Source organism: Scylla paramamosain, chromosome 46, assembly GCF_035594125.1.
Source record: "Scylla paramamosain isolate STU-SP2022 chromosome 46, ASM3559412v1, whole genome shotgun sequence".
Lineage (NCBI taxonomy): Eukaryota > Metazoa > Arthropoda > Malacostraca > Decapoda > Portunidae > Scylla > Scylla paramamosain.
In genome coordinates, this window is record NC_087196.1 from 8,126,407 (window position 1) to 8,148,357 (window position 21,951).

Genomic DNA, 21,951 nt, shown 5'->3' on the forward strand with positions numbered 1-21,951 from the left:
ACTGGTGGATCGTGGTGGCGGCGAGGGAGGGAAGGGGTGGAATGGAATAAGAAATAAATAGAGTGGACGGTGGACCCAAAACATGACTGGAATCGTGGAAGAGTATTATTAAATCTTGTCATCATCTCCTCATTCACCTCCTCCTCCTTCTCCTCCTCCTGCTCCTCCTGTTTACCTTCTGTCTTCCTTCTCCTCTTCCTCCTCCTTACATCCTGTCTTCCTTACCTTCTGTCATCCTCCTTTCTTGTTCCTCCTCTTCCTCCTCTTTTTTTTATGTCTTCTTGTTCTTGATCTTGTTCTTTCATTATCCTCCACCACCACCACCTCCTCCTCCTCCTCCTCCTCCTCCTCCTCCTCCTCCTCCTCCTCCTCCTCCTCCTCCTCCTAATCATCACTCATACACACAACATAACCAAACAAATCCTTAGCCTCTCTCGCTCCCTTTTTTCCCCTCCGTTCCTTGTGGCTGGAGGGAAAAGCTGAAGAGAAAAGAAAATGGGAGTCGGTTTCTGCTGCACGTGGTCAGGTCAGGCGCCTTTGACATGACCACCCTGTCACGTGATCCATCTTGCCTCAGTAAGTGCTGCCAACAAGAGGATCAACTGGTGCTCTCGTTTTCTTTAGCTCTATTCTGGTTTTCTTTTGAGAGGGATAGCTTTTTTTTTTTTTTTATTACGTGTATGTTTTTATTTGTTCATTTTATTTGTAGTTATTTGTTTGTTTCTACTATTAGTACTATTCTTCTTCTTCTTCTTTTCATTATTATTATTATTATTATTATTATTATTATTATTATTATTATTATTATTATTATTTATAAAGTGGCGAGCAGCTGTTTTCCGTTTTCTTTCTCCTTAATCTGGTTTTCTGTTGCATTATAGAGAGACAGGTCATGTGCTTCTATTACATCTTATTTCTATTATATTTTACGTATCATATTTCTTTTTATAACTTGCTCAGTGGTTGGCAGTTTGTATATTTGCAATGTATTTTGTATTATTTATTTATTTTTTTATTTGTAGGGTAGATTGTATTACATCTCTAAATTTCTTCTTTATATTTCCTTCCTCTAATCCCTTTCCTGATGGATGACAATGTAGTTTGTATATTTATAACGTATTTTGCATTGCGTGTTTAGATTTCTCATTATGTGTCAGGAGAGTATCAGCCATTGTTTCCCGTTTTCTTTATCCGTAATCCAGTTTTCTGTCGGATTATGGAGTGGGAGCTTATGTATTTGTGTTGCATTATATTTGTTTATTTTGTTGCTATTACGAGTCTTCTTTTCTGCCCTAATCCTGTTTTGTGTTGAGTTGTAGTGGAGCAGTGTAGGTATTTTGTTGTACTTCTATTTATTTACATATTTAAGTGGTAATTAATATATATTGATTTTTTTATTATTTGATTATTGTGTAGTTTTGTTATATTTGTATTTATTTGTATATTCAAATTGCGATTAAGGTGAATTAAAGTGGTCATGAATTACGTATGTTTATTATATTTGTATCTATTTATTATTATTATTTTTTAACCCTTTCACACTGATACGAAACAGTTATCAGCATCAAAAGCAATGTATCAAATCTTTATAAGTATCTGCAAGAAGGTAAGATATTAAAAAGAATATATATTTTGCAATTTGTACCCAATTTAAAGATTTTAGGTGGCTGTAGAACTAGTAAAGATGTCTCAGAGTGATAAGTGATTAAGAAAACGTGCACCGAAGAGCAATGAAAGGGTTAAGTAGCGATAAAACTGGTAATTAAGGGACCTCAAATGTTCTTTTTATTCCTAATCCAGTTTTCTCTTGGGCTACAGATCGGTAACTCGTGTATTTTGATCGCATTATTAATTTCTATATTTAAATGACAGTGGAAGTGATCATTGCGTTATTATTACGACTCGTGTTCATTTTTTTATTAACTTTTTATTCCTTTACTACTCGGTTGTTACTTTCATTCATTTGTACATGACATTAAACTGTAAAAAAGTGGTAAATGGTTATTATTTTTATGTGAGGTTAAAGCTTGAATTGCGCACTCCAAGAAAAATTAAAATTAAGTTGTCATTATTATTATTAGAATACTAATTATTAACATTTTTATTAGGCCATGCAAGGAAAAATAAGATAATTTATTTACTATATATATATTTTACGAACATATTTTGTCAGGTACATTCATAAAAAGTAATTGTAACTTCAACCGCTGCTCCTGGCACTGCTACTACAACAACAACAACAACAACAACTACTACTATTGCTACTCTGCTGCTGCTGCTACTACTACTACTACTACTACTACTACTACTACTACTACTACTACTACTACTACTACTACTACTACTACTACTCTACTGCTGCTACTACTACTACTGCTGCTGCTGCTACTACTACTACTACTACTACTGCTGCTACTACTACTACTACTATTACTACTCTACTGCTGCTGCTGCTACTACTACTACTACTACTACTACTACTACTACTACTACTACTACTACTACTACTACTACTAGTACTACTGCTGCTGCTGCTGCTGCTGCTGCTGCTGCTGCTGCTGCTGCTGTTACTTCCACTAATGTTGTTGTTGCTGCTGCTACTACTACAACTACTTCTATTTCTATTGCTACGACCATTACTACTACTACTACTACTACTACTACTACTACTACTACTACTACTACTACTACTACTACTACTACTACTACTACTACTACTACTACTACTTATTATGTTACTGGTGATGCTGCTGTTGTTACTACCACCACTGTTGTTGTTGTTGTTGCTGCTACAAAAACTATTTCTACTGCTATTGCTACGGCCACCACCACCACCACCACCACCACCACCACCACCACCACCACCACCACCACCACCACCACTACAGTGTTGCATTCATCACCATCCCCGTCCATAAATCTCATCTTTTAAAGCCCTCCAATGACTGACAAACAGTCTAGGAAGCACTAAAAGTATGGCAGTGAGAACTTCAACTATTGTCTTTCGTACTTCTAGCTCTCCATAGACTTTTTAAGATTAAGGAGAAACCAGAAAAGTCTAAAAGGTAATTCAGAAGAGAGAAAACGGAATAACAAGCCGTGCAAAGCTTCAATGATGGCTCAGTACTTTTGCCACAATTTGTACGGGGTCACTTATCCAGGCACAAATTTTAGTTCCTCTTGTTGTTGTTGTGTTGGTGGTGGTGGTGGTGGTGGTGGTGGTGGTGGTGGTGTTTCTCTTTCTCTCTCTCTCTCTGCACTGATGAGAGGAAGGTAAAAATAGAATGTATGATTTTTCTCTCTCTTTTCTATTCATTTCGTCACCGTAAAGAAAATGGATGAGTAGTGGATTTATTTTTTCTTCTTTGTTTTCAAGTTTGAAGTTTTTTTTTCTTTTTTTTTTATTAATATTTGTTTTGGGTTTTGAAAAGTTGATTGTGTTTTTCTTTTCGTGTTGTTGTTGTTGCTTCTTTTATTCATTTCGTTTCGTTGTTTGTTTTCTGTTTTTTTTTTTTTTTTTGGGGGGGGGGTTAAAAGACATGAGAAAGTTAGTGTCTTTTTTTGTCAACTTCCTTTTATTATTTTATTCTTATATGTTTTTTTTACATTTTTAATGATCATATTTACCGTTTTCAAATCCTCAAAACAAGACGATATATTTTTTTTTTAATCACGAAGAAATAATCCCTATTTTACACGTACACACAAACCTACACATGTACACACACCAAAGATACACACACCAGGAACGCGTACACGTAAGACCAAACCAGTCACACACACACACACACACACACACACACACACACACACACAGTACATACACGTTAGCGCATCATCTATTGTCTGCTCTCTCTCTCTCTCTCTCTCTCTCTCTCTCTCTCTCTCTCTCTCTCTCTCTCTCTCTCTCTCTCTCTCTCTCTCTCTCTCTCTCTCTCTCTCTCTCTCTCTCTCTCTCACGTAAATCCTCACACAACGCCCTTGATCTCGTCTCCTATGCATCGTTTTTAGCTTCCCTCTCTCTTGATGTAACACCGTCAACCCGCGCCATGCTCACAATTAACTTTCCCAAGACGAGAGAGAGAGAGAAGCAACGACAAGAGACGCGACAAAACAACCCTTACACACCCTTCACGTAGAGCCTAAGGTCGCCCTGTCTTGGCTTCGTACCCTGGTCCTCCCTATATACCTCACTCATGTGTTTATTAATACCCACTAGTGCATTCTCGCCTATGTTATTAACTAGTATTTTCAAGCTTCTAGTATAGGGCTTCGTTACCGTGCGTTGCTTCATATAGCCAATTATTGCTTCCGTTTGTCTCTCCCGTGTTTGTGTGTGTGTGTGTGGGTGGGTGTGTTAGGTAAGGCTGTTCGGTTCTGTGTTCCTGTTGTGTTGCTACGTTCTGTTGTTTTGTGTTGCGTTGTGTGAGTTTACGAAGGTTTGATCTTGGGTTAGGTTAGGTTAGGTTAAGTTAGGTTAGGTTAGTTCTTATACTTCTTAATACTGAATGAATATTTTGTCTGATTTTTGGTTCATTTCCCTTTGATTTGTATTATAAGTTGAGCGTCACGTTTAAAACCTCAAATTGTGTCCCTTTTTAGACATTTTGGTTATCTATCTGTTTCACTGTGGTTATCTTCCTCTCTTCCACAGCAGGGGAGAGAACAAGGATACAAGAGGAAGAGGACACAGAGGAGGAAGAGGAGGACACAGAAGCAAAGAGGAAGACACAGCAGTCACTTATCAAGCCTCAGAAACACAGGTAAGAGCAGCAACACTTGAACACCTGGTAGTAATTAATGCTTGATAATTGAGTTACACCTTGATTCTCTCCCCCTCCCACACACACACTCTCTCTCTCTCTCTCTCTCTCTCTCTCTCTCTCTCTCTCTCTCTCTCTCTCTCTCTCTCTCTCTCTCTCTCTCTACGTCTTCAAGGAAACAGAATCACGACCATAATATTTCGCTCTCATATTTAAGAAAACTACGTGTGTGTGTGTGTGTGTGTGTGTGTGTGTGTGTGTGTGTGTGTGTGTGTGTGTGTGTGTGTGTGTGTGTGTGTGTGTGTGTGTGTGTGTTTCTTTCCTTGCGGTTATCTCTTCTTCTTCCAATAAACACAGATATGATCTCTTTGTCTTCCCTCCTCCTCCTCCTCCTCCTCCTCCTCCTCTTCCTCCTCCTCCTCTTCCTCCTCCTCCTTGTGTTCTCAACTCTATATTATTCATGTGTTTTTCGCCTTTCTTTCCTTTTCTTTTCGGTTATAACAAGGAATCTCTCTCTCTCTCTCTCTCTCTCTCTCTCTCTCTCTCTCTCTCTCTCTCTCTCTCTCTCTCTCTCTCTCTCTCTCTCTCTCTCTCTCTCTCTCTCTATTTTTGTTATCCTCTTGCGCTCCATCTGTCGGCGAACGCCTAACCTCAGAGAGAGAGAGAGAGAGAGAGAGAGAGAGAGAGAGAGAGAGAGAGTAAGCAAAACTACATGTACGAGTACGTATTACATCTACACTGTACGTCATTTGTGTATATGTAACGTGACGTTCGTGTGTACTTTTTCTGTGTACGTGAGCGTTGTGTGCGTATCTTGGGGGAAGAAATCCATGTACGCTCTTATTCAGTTTGTATTTTGTATTGCATTTGTTCTCATACATACATACACATACATACATACATACATACATACATACATACATACATACATACATACATACATAAACATTTCCATGTAAATCTTGCTCATGTACGTAAACTTGTATTGACGTACATAGAAAGTATTCATGTAAACTTGCAAGTGTACATGTGTGTGTGTGTGTGTGTGTATGTGTGTGTGTGTGTGTCCAGTTTGGTAAGAAAGTTTTAACGGAAAAGAGCATCAGAGAGAGAGAGAGAGAGAGAGAGAGAGAGAGAGAGAGAGAGAGAGAGAGAGAGAGAGAGAGAGGAATAACAAGACTCCAAAATACGTAGTAAGATTGAAGAGAAGGAGGAAGAGTACCTGACATTAAAGAGTTTGGCGAGTAGCAAAGAAAGAGTAAGAGCAGAGAGAGAGAGAGAGAGAGAGAGAGAGAGAGAGAGAGAGAGAGAGAGAGAGAGAGAGAGAGAGAGAGAGAGAGAGAGAGAGAGAGAGAGGTAAAAGAGAGCGAGCATATACTATATAATACAAAAACGAAGTGAGAGAGAGAGAGAGAGAGAGAGAGAGAGAGAGAGAGAGAGAGAGAGAGAGAGAGAGAGAGAGAGAGAGAGAGAGAGAGAGAGAGAGAGAGAGAGAGAGAGAGAGAAAGAAAGTTACGGAAGGAAGGTAAAAGAAGCAAGAAAGGATGGCTTAAAAAAGAAGAGCAACAGAGAGAGAGAGAGAGAGAGAGAGAGAGAGAGAGAGAGAGAGAGAGAGAGAGAGAGAGAGAGAGAGAGTCGTAGAGAGAGCATATCAGATCGTATCCTTGAAAGAAAAATGGCAACCATGAAGAGAGTGTGCGCTTCTCCGTACGGAAGAATCTGAAAATCATAGCCAGCTTTTCTCTTACTTCGTCCACAAGGCTTCAGCGAGTCCCTCCCTCCCTCCGGGGCTTCACGGCTGGCCAGGGGGTGAAGCAGCGCCTCCTGAAGCCTCTGGAATCGGCAGAAGAAGCCTCGAGCCAACGGGGGAGTGGAATTTCGGGTCAAATCGGACAAATCAAAGTGAAAAGAAAAGACAAAATTCTTCTAAGGCGGCTACGATGCGTCACGCTGAGAGGCGCCGGCCTGGTATTGATTCTTCTTATGGGGAGCGACGCCCCCGATATTGCCCTCCGCCGCACGATGCGATGCTTTCCTCGCCTCAAATATATTTTTATCTGCGCCTGTGTGCGGCCTCGCGATGCCTGCTGTGGCGCGGCGCGGGCGTGGGTGGCGTGGCGAGGTGGTGGCTGCGGCGGGCAGGCGTGCACCAGACGGGGAGCGCCACAGAAACGTTTCAAATTTGGTATCTTGTGACGCGGGACAGTCGGACAACTAACACCTCATTGCTCATGCACACCACCAGCCAACCGTACGATTGGTCCGGTCTGGAGCAATCCGCCACTCTCATTGGTCGATTGGCTCCGATACTGGCCTGTGATTGGATGATTGGTTCCAATACCAGCCCCCGATTGGATGATTGAGAGTCGATGATCAGTTCTATTGGCCGATAGGTGCGTGTGGGGACAGCTATTGGCTGGAGCGTGTTGCAGGCACGTTGCCAATGCTCCGTCAGCGAAGTTCCTTACCCAATACCCGCCTCGCAGCCCGGGAATGGAGGCTTTAGGGCTCCTGGGAAGCCTGCCTTGATGTATTTCCCGATTCCATAAAGATTTTACGTAAGGCTAGGCTGGGTACGCCTTATCCCCGAGGATTCCAACCCAAAGAAGGATTTTCATTTCTGAAATCAGCTCAGAAGACGTGGTGTGGCGGGGTGTCCATACAACTTGTTTTTGAAGGGATATATTGGGCCCCTGGCAGCCCCGGGGTCGCGGCGAGCCATTCCTTCCCCCGCCACTCTTTGCCACCCAAATATCCATCCCGGAGAAAGACAGGGAGGGAGAAAGAGAGCGGGGGCGACGGGGAGTGGGGGACGGAGCAGAGAGAGGCAAAAGAGAGAGAGGGAGAGAGAGGAGGAGGAGGAGGAGGAGGAGGAGGAGGAGGAGAGATTCAGCTCTAGCAAGGCTCACGGTGTTATGCAAATACTCTGTCCTGCTTTTTCATTACCACCAACCCGTCAAACAGTCTCCGTGCGGACGAGGCCATGGCGGGGCGACGGCGTCTCCGCATCCTGATATTTGGAGGACGCGGCGGAGAGAAGGAGGGGGTGAGGGAGGGAGACAGCGAGATGGAGGGAAGGAGGAGGAGAGATGGAGGGAAGGAGGGGGAGAGATGGAGGGAAGGAGGGACAAGGCTGGAGTTCAAGTCGTGTCGAGAGCCAACGAGTCGATTCCAGCAAGGGAGAGGGATGTGGTCCCGGCCATATTTCTCTCTCTCTCTCTCTCTCTCTCTCTCTCTCTCTCTCTCTCTCTCTCTCTCTCTCTCTCTCTCTCTCTGTTTACAAGAAGCGTCCTGTCAGCGGAATACAAGACGTGGTGATATTGGAAAGACAATACAATGAAAATAGAGGAATATTATGCCAGAGAGAGAGAGAGAGAGAGAGAGAGAGAGAGAGAGAGAGAGAGAGAGAGAGAGACAGGAAAAAAGAAAAACAGGGAAAGAGGAAGAGAGAGGGAGAGAGAGAGAGAGAGCGAAAGAGGGAGAAAGAAACGGGAGAAAGGATAACATAAACATAAATTTGAGCATCACGATTGGTCTGACTCCGACAACATCTCCAGCCAAGGGTGCTCTCTCTCTCTCTCTCTCTCTCTCTCTCTCTCTCTCTCTCTCTCTCTCTCTCTCTCTCTCTCTCTCTCTCTCTCTCTCTCTCTCTCTCTCTCTCTCTCTCTCTCTCTCTCTCTCGCTCTCTCTTTCTTGTTGTCATCGTCATAGTTTTCGTTTCTGGTCGTAGTCACAGACCTCCTCCTCCTCCTCCTCCTCCTCCTCCTCCTCCTCCTCCTCCTCCTCCTCCTCCTCCTCCTCCTCCTCCTCCTCCTCCTCTTCCTCCTCTTCCTCTTGTATTCTTAAAGGAGAAGGAAGAACCCGCCTAATAGAAACTTATCGAGCTCAGCACAATATTTTATCAGCGTATTAAGAAGAGAGAGAGAGAGAGAGAGAGAGAGAGAGAGAGAGAGAGAGAGAGAGAGAGAGAGAGAGAGAGAGAGAGAGAGAGAGAGAGAGAGAGAGAGAGAGAATAAAGCTTTCTTAAATTAATCTCTCTTGTTGATGTATTTGATATATTTTAGAAAGATCATCTCGTCGCCTTTACTGCCAGAAACCACAGAACGTTTGTTAGTGAAGGAAACGTTTGCTATTGAGTGTTAGAGAAGAACGTTTTGCTTCCTCCTTCTCCCCCTTTCCTACTCCTCCTCCTCCTCCTCCTCCTCCTCCTCCTCCTCCTCCTCCTCCTCCTCATCCTTTCAGCGTTAGTGTTTAGAAATGTTATGCAGGATTTAATGCTTGTCTTCCTTGTCTTCCTCTTCCTCCTCCTTTCTTCCTCAGCGCCACTATACTACGTCCCCTACCTCCTCCTCCTCCTCTTCCTCCTCCTCCTCCTCCTCCTCCTCTTCCTCCTCCTCCTAGCTGTGAAACGTTAGTGCTTAGAAACGTTAGGCAGAATTTTGTGACTAAGAGAACGCTTGCCTTCCTCCTCCTCCTCCTCCTCCTCCTCCTCCTCCTCCTCCTCCTCCTCCTGGTGGCGGCTTTTTCGTACTCGCACGGCTTGAAAGATTGCAGAGGCCACAGGTAGTAAGGCCAGTTATTTACGGTCCTAAGACACGCAAGCCACCTCTCTCTCTCCCCCTCTCCCTTCCTCTCACCTCCCCTTCCCCTCCCCTCTTGTCCCCCCTGCCTTCTCTCTCTCTTCCTCTGTCCCCCCTTCCCTCTTCCCTCCTCTCTCTCTCTCATCCCCTCTTCTCTCCCCCTCTCTCCCACCTCTCCCCACTCTCCTATCTCCCTTTACCTCCCGTCCCGTCACTTCTGCTACCTCTCGCTACCTCTTGTTACCTCCCTCCCGTCTCTCCCTCTTATTTTCCTCCCTTATTCTCCCTCCTGCCTTACTTCTTCCTCTTACTTTTCTTTCTGTTTTCCTTTTTTTTTCGTTTTTTTCTCGTATTCTTTTCTTTTGTGATAGTTTTTCTTTCTGTTCCATATTTTTTGTTTTCCTATCTCTCTTTTTCCGTTTTCCTTCCGTTTTCGATGCTCTGTTTCTCTCTCTCTCTCTCTCTCTCTCTCTCTCTCTCTCTCTCTCTCTCTCTCTCTCTCTCTCTCTCTCTCTCTCTCTCTCTCCCCCCACAAACACTGCAATATTAGCCCGAAACAAGAGAAAAAAGCCTTAGTGTCATGAAATAAAGCTGAGAAATAGAAAAAAAGAGAAAAAGCAAGAAAAGACAACATGTGAAAATAAACTTCTTTCTTTTAATACAGATTTTTTTTAATGATTATTTATACACTCTTCAATTTTTTTCTAGCTTTTCTTTATATATGTGTGTGTGTGTGTGTGTGTGTGTGTGTGTGTGTGTATGTGTGCGCAATTACGAGAACCCGTCGATTAAGAGGACCAGGTGAAAATTGGCCTAAATTAAGGTAACATTTAATTGGAAAGTTTTACGGTTGGAATTATCCTTATTATAATCTTCCTGAGAGAGGCGCGGGCTTGCTGCTACTAATTCTTCTTTCTTCCCTGCCCTTGTAATTAACATCATCAGGATTTGGTCTCACGCTTCGCCTCCACTCCCCCACAGATTTGGGACGACTTAAGAGCTATTTTAATCTGTGTTTATCGTGTTTGGGGTTTGTCTGTGATTGTGGTGGTGGTGGTGGTGGTGGTGGTGGTGGTGGTGGTATTGTTTTTTTTTCCTTTATTTATATTTTTTTCAGGGGTGTTTCGTTCCTTGTGGTTCTTGTTTTTTTTTATTTTTACTTTCTCTTGGTATTTTACGTTTCTTTGTGTTTTTTTTTCTTTCGTGTAGTTTTCCTTTTTTATTGTTCATACTGTTTTTCGTTTTTTTTTCTGTAATTTTTTAACTATGTTCGTTTTTTTTGTTTCATTTCTATTTACACTTTTTTTGTATTTTTCTTCGTTAACTTTTATTTCTTTTTGTTTCTGCTTTTTTCTTTTTTTTTTTTGTCTTGATTGTTTGTTTATTTTCTCGCCCCTTTTCCTAATCTATTTTTCCTTTATTTACTTTGAATTCTTCGTCTTTTTCTGTTTACATTTTTATCCTTTTTTTTTATGTGTGCTTGTCTAATTTAGCTTTTTTTCCTCATTTTTTTCCTTCACATTAGTTTCCATTCTTTTCCTCCGACCTTCATTATTTTCATTCCTTTGTTTTATTCCTCATTCGTATTTAGATTACTTAGCATTTACCTTGTATTCCCTTTATTCTTTTCTACTTCCTGTTCTCTTCCTTTTCTCTTATTGTTATTCTGTTATTTTCTTTTTTCTATGTTTCTCTTTTCTCTTCTTTTTATTTTCCTACTTTAACTCCCTCTTAATCTCTACGTTATTGTTGTTTTCTTCCTTTTCATCTCATTTCTTCTTTTATCTCGTCCACTCATCATTCCTTTCTTTTATCTGTTTTTTTTGTTTTCTCTTCTCTTTTTCTTTCACTCCCATCATCCCAGTTTTTTGTTTTCCTCCTTTTTTTGTCTTTTCTCTTTTCCGTTTTCTTTTTCCTTTCTTTTTATATCTTCTCTCAGTTTCTCTGTTCTTTTTGTTCTCTTTTTCCTCTCACTCCCATCATCTCCTGTTTTGCCTCTTTTCTTATTATTTTCTCCATTTAACCTCTTCTTTATCTTTCCATCTTTTCTGTTTTTTTCATTTCTTTCTTTTCTTTTCTCTTTTCTCCTTTCATTCCCATCATCACTGTGTTGCTTTCTCCTTTCTTTTTATTTTTTTACGTCCGTTTTCTTATTATTCCTCGTTTTTTTTACCTCTCTACTTCATTCACGTTTTCTATTTAATTTTTTTCATTTCTTTCTCCTTTTAGCTCTCTTCTCCCCTCTCACCCTCATCATCCTTGTGTTGTTGTTGTCTCCTTTTTTTTTTTGCGCCTCTTTTCTCATCCACCTCTGACGTGGATGTGCGTGGTCGTGTTTTGTCTCATTAACTGCAACCCAGCGACTTTCCCCGTCACTCTCTCACTTTTTATAACGTTTCTTTAATTTTCTTTTCCCCCCTCTCCTTTGCCGCCATTTCTATATTACCTCTAGTCTTTCTTTTCATGACCAGTGGAATGTGAGGATGATGTGTGTGTGTGATGGGGGGAGAAATGGGAAGGGGTTAATGTAAGGGTTAATTTGCATCTTTCCCCTTTCATCACTTTAACTGGTAAGCTTCGGAAGTCTATAAGAACATAATATAAGGAAATAAGTGAAGCTGCAAGAAGCCATCAGGCCTACACGTGGCAGTCACTGTATTAAGCCTATCTAACTATTTCCACTATCATCCTCTTCTATAAAATTGTATAATCTTCTATAAATCTGTCCAATCTGCTGTCTGTTCCTGTTTCTCGTCCTTCCTATGACTAGAGTATGAATGTAGAAACTGGACAGGGAAACTCTATAATTATGTAGCTTCTCTCTTTTATCTTTCACTGGTAAAGTAAAATTCTCTATCAGTTTCTGTTTTTCCTTCTTCCAACGACTTAAGGTGTTTCAGTATACGACTATCGCTATCAGTGTAGAGACTAAACTAGCTTCGGTCTTTGTGATTTTGTATATTCACTCTTTCCCTTTCATCATTAAACTCCGAAGTTCTCTACCTGTTATTGCTTTCTCTCTCTCTCTCTCTCTCTCTCTCTCTCTCTCTCTCTCTCTCTCTCTCTCTCTCTCTCTCTCTCTCTCTCTCTCTCTCTCTCTCTCTCTCTCTCTCTCTCTCTCTCTCTCTCTCTCTGAAGGCACCACCAAAAACTAAACTGGCAATTTTTTTAACATTTTTCTTTTATTCTTTTTAGGAGAGACATTGACATTTCTTCTTTCACCATGCATCTCTTGTATTTATCCCTCCCAGTGACTATTATGCTCCCATCGCTATTTCAACCCATTTTCTTTCTCCCATAGTAAAATCTCCTATCTTCAAGAGAGAGAGAGAGAGAGAGAGAGAGAGAGAGAGAGAGAGAGAGAGAGAGATGGGGACAGGGATGGGAGGGAGGACAGAGAGGGCAGTAAAAATAGGAAGGTAAGACTAAAGTTTACGAAAGACGAGGAGGAAAAAATGAGGAATGATGAAAATTAGAGTTGGGAAGGTCGTGAGGGGGGGCAGATAAAGGGTTAGAGTAAAGGGTTAGAGTAAAGGGTTAGGAGAAGCTTGTGTTTAGGGAAGGTATTAGTGTAGATAGAAGGAAATTTAGCAGAGGGAAAGATATAGATAAAGATTAGATAAAGAAAAGATAACGTCATTTTTTAATAGTATTTGCATTGATTAGAAGGAAAGGAAAGATAGATCAGTGAAAGATCAAGTCATTTTGGGACATTTGTATGAAAAGATTGAAAGGGAATGAAAAATAATCAGAAAAATGAAGTGAGTGATGTTTTTGGCGCCACTGCAGGTAAGGAAGAGGGGGAGGAAGAGGAGGAGGAGGAGGAGGAGGAGGAGGAGGAGGAGGAGGAGGAGGAGGTGTTGGAATTTGTAAGGTAAATCTCTCACTAGGCAGGTATGAAGGTGGACGATTATGTAAATTATTGAGAGAGAGAGAGAGAGAGAGAGAGAGAGAGAGAGAGAGAGAGAGAGAGAGAGAGAGAGAGAGAGAGAGAGAGAGAGAGAGAGAGAGAGAGAGAGAGAGATTGGACCTTTGTGAATTAGGAATAGACAGGAAAGGTTTGTCGTGCTGTCCAGAGAGAGAGAGAGAGAGAGAGAGAGAGAGAGAGAGAGGGAGAGGGAGAGGGAGAAGGTGAAGTAGGAAGTTAAACACACTCATAAAACGAACAACTACTGTATATTAACGTACTGCAAATTACAAAATGCGAAAAGAAATGTATGATGTATATTTTCTTTAATTAGGTAAGACTGACGAGGAAAAGCAGATTTTAATAAGGAAAACTAGGAAAAACAATGAGAAATGAAGCGGAAATATGGACAAAAATACGAAGATTGATAACAGAGAGAATAAGAGATAAAAACAAAACAAAATACGAAGAGAAATAAAAGAAAAGGAACGTAGAATAAACAAAAAGGAACAGAATACGTAAAATGTTTTATAAGAAGATGAGGTAAAAGAAATAATAGGAAAAGTAAGTAAGAAAGATACTAATTACTTAAAGAAAGAAGGAATTATTGAAAAGTAGTAAATGGTAGTGAGTGAGTGAATGAATGAGTGACTGATTGACTTAATGACTGAATGAATGAATAACTTAATAGCAGAAGTGAATAAGTAAAGGAATTAGTGAGAAAAAAAAAGCAAGTTAGTGAGATTTTGATATAACTAAATGAATGAATTAATAGACACGTTAACGAGTGAGTGAGTGAGTGGAGAAGGGAGTGAGTGAGAGGAAGAGTGAGAGGGCGGCATCGTGTGAGGTGGACTAACCTAGCTCATAAAAATCTTGACTGAAGGAAGTTTTGATTAATTCTTCCCTCTCACGCGAGCTCTCCCTCTCTCCCTCTCTCCCTCTCTCCCTCTCCCTTATTTTACCTGTGCTCCTTATTATCTCTGGCATCATGTAAGCTTAGGAAGGTGGTAATTAATAGTTTTCTGGGATCACTCGCTTTTGGGCGGTAATTATAGTTGTTAAAAAGGATACTGATGCCTCCTCGGTGTGTTGAAAGAAGAGCATGAGGAGGAGGAGGAGGAGGAGGAGGAGGAGGAGGAGGAGGAGGAGGAGGAGGTGTAGGTAATGGGCCTTTGTCACGGGACTTCTTTCATTTACAAACTTATGCTTCATCACCTCCTCCTCCTCCTCCTCCTCCTCCTCCTCCTCCTCCTCCTCCTCCTCCTCCTCCTCCCTTACCTTCCTTACCTTGCTCACCTGCCCTTACCTCTCACCTGTTCTGCTGCTGCTGCTGCTGCGGTGGTGGTGGTGGTGGTGGTGGCGGTGGTAGTTTATTCAGCATTTTCGTCTAATTTTCTCTCCGTTTTCTTTTAGTGTTGTTTCTTCCTATTTCTTTTTTTCGGATTTTGTTTCCCTTTTTCCTGTTATTGTTTTTATTTCCTCATTTTAATAATTTTGTGTTTTGTCAATTTCTGTTCTCTCTTTTTACTTTAATTTCGTGTCCTGTTCTCTTGTTATTGTTGTTATTGTCTCTTTTACGTCATCCTTGTTACGTTATTCTTGTTCCAGTTGCGTTGCTGGCTCAAGGCAGTTTGTGAGAAGAGGCAACGCTTTTTCATTGTTTTGGTTCTGTGAATTTATAAGTATACTGTATCATACTATTCATCCTATCCATTCCTGTATTTCATCTTCACTTAATCCATCATAAACAAACCAAACCAAACCTAACATAACCTATTTTTGTTACTTAATCATACCTAACCTAACCTACCCAACCTAACCTAACCTAACCTATACCTAACCTAACCAATACCTAACCTAACCAAATCTAACCTAACCTATACCTAACCTAACCTAACCTACCTAACCTAACCTATACCTAACCTATACCTAACCTAACCTATACCTAACCTAACCTAACCTAACCTAACTTAACCTAACCTAACCTAACCTAACCTAACCTAACCTAACCTAACCTAACCTAACCTAACTTACCCAAACGTATGTAAACCTATCCTAACCTAACCAAATTAAACCAAAACAAAACAAACCAGCCCAACGCAACCCAAGCCAACCAAAGCCAAGCCAAGGCAGTCCATCACCCTAATCACAAGACCAGCCTTGCATTACACCCTATTACCCTAACGCACCCTGGCCAGTGTTTCATTTCATTTCGAATCTGCTTCATGTGGGACTGGTTCACGTTTTCTTCGTCGCTATATAGAAACGCACGATGCTACGTTAAGGTATTGAATCCTTATACAGCGAACAATGGGGTGCTTTTATCCTTTTCAAACACGCTTCTATTTTCTCTTTTATGAGCGTCCACCTACTGGGCAATTATCAGATTGTGCCATTGAATACCCCGGGGTAAAGAAAAAAAGAGATTCATTTCTTTGTGCAACCTCGGGCCCCTCTCTCTCTCTCTCTCTCTCTCTCTCTCTCTCTCTCTCTCTCTCTCTCTCTCTCTCTCTCTCTCTCTCTCTCTCTCTCTCTCTCTCTCTCTGGTGCGTGGAATGTAGATTTTTCTTGTAGTATCAGTAGTAGTAGTAGTAGTTGTATTATTAAAGAGAGAGAGAGAGAGAGAGAGAGAGAGAGAGAGAGAGAGAGAGAGAGAGAGAGAGAGAGAGAGAGAGAGAGAGAGAGAGAGAAACACACACACAAACACTCGCACACACATTTCATTATCATTAGTTTGCCTTTTGCTTGTTTGTAGGTGTTTTCTCTTACTTTTTGAAATACAGGAAGGAAGAAAACAGTACAGCAGATTATCTTACTACACACACACACACACACACACAGAGAGAGAGAGAGAGAGAGAGAGAGAGAGAGAGAGAGAGAGAGGAGATTATGAATAAAAGTTTAGAAGGTAGTTTCCATAACAGGTATTGCCAGAACGAGAAAAAAAAGAGAAATAAATGATAAAAAAGCACTGTTCTTTTGAAGTTATATATTAAAAAAAAAAGTTTGATTAGAACATAAAGAAAACGAGGAAAGGGGAGGAGGGGAACTATTTTATTCTTTGTTCTATCCTGTCAGTGTTTGTTTTCCTCTGTCATTTCTCTCTTATTCCTGAAAAAAAAAGAAAAATAGATAAAATAAAATAAGTTATACCACATGAGACAGTGTTAGTCTTTATCAATGAAAGAAACAAGGAAAACTGGAAAAGAGGAGTTAACATTTACGTACACGAATCTCTCTCTCTCTCTCTCTCTCTCTCTCTCTCTCTCTCTCTCTCTCTCTCTCTCTCTCTCTCTCTCTCTCGTACGAAAAAAACAGGAAAAGGTGAAAAAATAATTGTTTTATTTACTTAGTTCATTAGTTATTTGTTTATTTATTTATCTATTCACCTACGAGTATTTATTATTTCTCTTCGTCTCTTTCATTGTCTTTGCGCCTTCTCTCAGTTATCTTGAGTAAACACCACAAACAAATGAAGGGAACATAAAAAAAAAGGTAAACAAAGAGATAAGAAATTATTGTTTTCACTTCTCGCTTCTTTATTCTTCGTTTCTTTCTATCTCTTCCTCATCTTTACAAATATGTGAAAACTGTAAAAAAAAAGGTTCTTTCTCGATTAAAACATGTAATGATATATAAAAAGAGAAAATAATGGATGTTTTAACTCTTTTCTGTCTCTTTCTCTGCCTCTCTGTTCTTTCTCCTTGCGCTTTAAAAAAATTCTGTTCTTTTATCCTTTCTATGTGCCATAAAAAGTTATTTCTCAATTAAAGCATGTAAAAAAATGAAAATAGAAAAGAATGTGTGTTTTTATTCCTCTCTGTCTCTTTCTCCGTCTTTTTGTGTTTCTTTTCTCCTCATCTTTGCAAATAAATGAACACTATAAAGATTTTTGATTAATACATGTAAAAAGAGTGAAAAGAGAAGAGAATTTTCTTGCTTCATGTTTCTCCTTTCCTCCATGTCTTTTTTTTTTCTTTGTCTTTTTCTCCTTTTCATATGTACAAATAAATGAATAGTTAAATTTAAGCAAAGATTCTCAAGTAAAATATATAAAAGGGGAAAAAAGAAGAAAATTATTAGTGTTTTATTTTTTTATGTATGTCTTTCTGTCTTTTTCCTGTTTTTTTCTCACTTATCTATGAATTAATAAACTCCACAAAAAAATAAATAAAAAATTAATGAAAAGACAAAAAATAATTATTATGATTTTTCTACTTGCATTTCCGTCTGTTGTTTTCTTTCTTTGCCTCTTTGTTTATTTTTTCTCTCACTTATCTGTGTGAATAAGTAAACAATAAAGAAAAGGTAAAAAAAAAGAGAAAAGAATGAGTTTTGTTTTGTACTCTCTCTCTCTCTCTCTCTCTCTCTCTCTCTCTCTCTCTCTCTCTCTCTCTCTCTCTCTCTCTCTCTCTCTCTCTCTTCTCAGTCCTGCCTCTATGAATATATAAATACTACAGAAAACAAAAAAAGAAAGATAAAAGAAAGAAAACAGTGAAAAAGGGAAAGTATTTTATGTTTTTTATCTTTCATACTTTACCTCCGACTCTCTCTCTCTCTCTCTCTCTCTCTGGTCTCTACGACACAAAAATAATGAAAGAAGTATAAGCACTTGAGATGTGACCTTTTTCGCTCTCATAATCACCAAAAGGGAAAAATTACCTTGATAGAAGTCTTCATACGTAAAATTACAACATGCAACACCCTGCCAAGCCACACGGAGCCCTTGAGTCGAAAGCCCCACCCATTAGCACCTTATGGACAGCTCTTAATGCCTCGCCTCCCTTAGCTTCCTCTGACTCACAGCTTCCCTCCTCCTGGCTTCACCGCACCAACGATCTGCTCCCGGAAGCTTCTTGTAATTAAAAAGTCATTAATTGCAGATCGTCAACAGATTAATTAAGGAATTTAATCTTAGTTTCTTGTGGGTGGCGACAGCAACGAGGAGGACGAGGAGGAGAAGGAGGAAGAGGAGGAGGAGGGGAGGTTCTGCTTTGATGTCTCTTTTCTCTCACTTTCTCTATCTCTCGTTTCTCTCTTTCTCTCTCCTATGTGACTTGTTTTTGAGTTGGCAATAACGCCGTGAACCGTGACAACGCAACCACGCCCGAAAAACACGGAATAATGATCACTTACTTTGTGTGTGTGTGTGTGTGTGTGTGTGTGTGTGTGTGTGTGTGTGTGTGTGTGTGTGGTTTTGTGTTGATGTTTTTTTTTATCATTGTTTGTTTGGTTTGTTTTCTTGTGTAGGTGGTTTGCCTTGCAGTGTAATGTTTCCTTTTTCTTCTTTTTCTTTATTTACTTTTATTTTTGTTTTTTTTTCCTGTTGTGGTAATTAAGATGAATAATGAGTTTTTTTCATGTTTTTGGTGACTTATTACTTAATCCAAACTATTTATTTTCCCTTTTTTTCAAGCTGATCAAAGTAAGGTTTTATAATAACAATAAACAATTATTTTTTTCTTTATTTTTCTTTCACCAAACAGTCAATTTATTTTTTGCCATTTTTAAATCTCAAGTACTCCTTTATTTTCTTCTTTTTCCTCCTCTTCCTTATCCTACATGTTCTCTTCCTGTTTATCACTTTGTTTGCATTTGTTAATCTCATAATTTGTTCTTTTCTTTCTTTTAAGTTTATCTTTTCAAATATTCCCTCCTCTCACTTTAGTTTCGAACAGAAAGAAAGGAAAGCAAAGTAGAATAGAGAAGAGAAGGAAGAGGAGAAAGAGGAGGAAGCAAGTAACGGATGGAGAAGGCGTAAAATATGAATCTCTCTCTCTCTCTCTCTCTCTCTCTCTCTCTCTCTCTCTCTCTCTCTCTCTCTCTCTCTCTCTCTCTCTCTCTCTCTCTCTCTCTCTCTCTCTCTCTCTCTCTCTCTCTCTCTCCAAAAAATCGCGGAAAAGAGAGTGAAATCTGTCTTTTAATCTTGGTGTCCTGAGCATCAATAGACCGATAGAGAGAGAGAGAGAGAGAGAGAGAGAGAGAGAGAGAGAGAGAGAGAGAGAGAGAGAGAGAGAGAGAGAGAGAGAGAGAGAGAGAGAATGCCAAACAACAAACATCAACGTTACTACTACTACTACTACTACTACTACTACTACTACTACTACTACTACTACTACTACTACTACTACTACTACTACTACTACTACTACTACTACTACTACTACTACGTGACATTGTAGTTCTATTTGTGATTCCTTGTTAATCTCCCTTTTGTTTCATTTGTGGCAAGAAAATAAAGACGAAGGTAATATTATGGGGCTTAAAGAGACGCCCTTTACACACACACACACACACACACACACACATAAACATGAGCAATAAACAAAGCATGTGTTTAAGGGAGTGAAAGTGAAGGAGGAGGAGGAGGAGGAGGAGGAGGAGGAGGAGGAGGAGGAGGGGGAGGAGGGGGAGGAGGATAGGAAATAGTCTTGTATATCACCTTACGTGTGTGTAGGCCTATTAAATTTTGCTGACACGTCTCCAGATAGGCTTAAGCTGCGCATTTTGAAATATTTTACGAGAATAGCAACAGTAATCTATATATCACACACATACCTCTCTCTCTCTCTCTCTCTCTCTCTCTCTCTCTCTCTCTCTCTCTCTCTCTCTCTCTCTCTCTCTCTCTCTCTCTCTCTCTCTCTCTCTTCCTTCATTCCCTCCATTTACTTCTCCCGTTCCTCTTACATTCTATTTCCTCTTTCCATCTCTTCATTCCGTTTCCTATTTCTCTGTTTTTCTTTCTTTCCCTTTTTATTCCTCTTCCTTTATTTCCCTTCATCTCTTTTTCTCCCTTTCTTCTCCCTATTGTTCCTTCTCCTCCATTCCTCTGCCATTCCTTTTCCTCCTCAGTCATTTCTTTTCTTCTTCGCATATTATTTTTTTCTCCTTTTCCTTTTTCTCCCTGTCTATCTATTTCCTCCCTCCCTCACTCCCTCCCTCCTCATCTACCATTTTCTACCATCTAATTTTTTTCCTCCTTCGAATAATGATAAAAATGGTGAATGAATATAGTGGAGAGAGAGAGAGAGAGAGAGAGAGAGAGAGAGAGAGAGAGAGAGAGAGAGAGAGAGAGAGAGAGAGAAATAATGACGAGGCAGGACAGTGAAAAGGGAAGGAAAGGAGGGAGGTTACAGTGAAGCGAGCGTAGTCTAGTGCACCACAAAAACAGTGACATATATCCACCTTGTGTTACCTGAGCAGTCTTGGCACCTGTGGCACTCACCTGGCAGTGACACCTGGCTTTCTGCTGCCCCTGTATATTTACACGTTGTCTGGGAACTGAGAGCAGCTTTGAACCAGGAGAAATAGGCGCAGTTGAGTGAGGAAGGCAGGAATAAATTAAAGAGAATGGTGTTAAGGGGAATAATGTATCTCTAGGTGGGTGACTGTTGAAAGATTGATGGATAAGGTAGAATGAGTTAGGTAAAGAAGGATGGAATAGATTAGAAGTTAGAATGAATTGAGTTAAGAAGGAGTAGATTAGAGTGAAGTGGTGATAGTGGGTGCCCAGATAGATAGATAAATAGACTGATAGATGTAATAACTAGCGTGTCAGTTTAGTTTAAGTACGTCTAAAAATAAACTAAGTAAAATGAATAAAGAGGATTTGGTGTTGTTGCTTATTTATTTATAGCAAAAGTAGATATTACACACACACACATATACACACACACACACACACACACACACACACACACACACACACACACAGAAACCAGCGAACGAAGCTCTTAGTCAAATTACAAAGCACGAATTCAGGCTGAGTGTGAGAGTGTGAGAGCTCATTGGGATTCACGAGTCCAGGTGTAATTAAGTGGGCAGGTGCCATCAATACCTGGGCGTGAGGGTCACCTGCCCACCTGCTTGTAGCGCCCACCTGTGTGAAACCCCTTTCTAATTACCTGCAGGAGGAAAGGTGAGAAGACAGATAGATAAATAGATAACTAGATAGATTGATAGATACATACATACATACATACATACATACATACATACATACATAAGTAGGTAGGTAGATATATAGATAGATAGATAGACAGATAGATAGAAGTATAGGTAGACAAATAAATAGTTGGATAGATAGACAGACAGACAGATAGATAAATAGATAGAGAGAGAGAGAGAGAGAGAGAGAGAGAGAGAGAGAGAGAGAGAGAGAGAGAGAGAGAGAGAGAGAGAGAGAGAGAGATTAGCTAATAGGGAGATAAGAGAAAGAGAAAAGAGGAATAAGATACAAATGAAAGAAAAGGATTTAGCAACAAGAAAGAAGAAAAGAGGAGAGAAAGAAAAAGATGAAGAATAGAAAAGATAGTAAGAATATGATGATTGGGAAACAGAAGGAAGGAGAAGAAGGAGGAAGGTGAGGAATAGGTTAAAAACATACAATAAATGACACAGGAATGGAAGGGAGAATAAGAAAAAAAGACGAGGAGGAGGAGAAACAGGAAGACAGAGAGGGAAGAGAGAAAAACAAGGAATTAGAGAACATGGGAGTAACGGAGGGAGATAGAGAAGAAGGAAAAGAGGCTGGGAGCGAAAGAAGAGAAGCACAAAGTAGAAAGAGAATGACGCAAGAAGAAAAAGAGAAAGGAAGAGAAGGTCGGAGGGAAGGAGGGAGAGAAAATGAAAAATGACGCAAGAAATTAAAGAAGTGATAAAAGATAAAAAAGGAAAGAGGAATAATAGAGGAATTGAG

The 21,951-nt window shown here is 40.2% G+C and overlaps 1 long non-coding RNA gene across 2 annotated transcripts in view; it reads left to right on the forward strand.

Moving 5' to 3' along the window:
* The first annotated feature begins 4,653 nt into the window (after positions 1-4,653).
* The window catches only part of LOC135094748 (uncharacterized), a 22,890-nt gene continuing 5,592 nt past the window's right edge, over positions 4,654-21,951 (forward strand). For both annotated transcript variants that reach the window (XR_010263959.1, XR_010263958.1), the window contains exon 1: positions 4,654-4,763. This is a non-coding gene — a long non-coding RNA (uncharacterized LOC135094748). The remainder of the gene's footprint in view (positions 4,764-21,951) is intronic.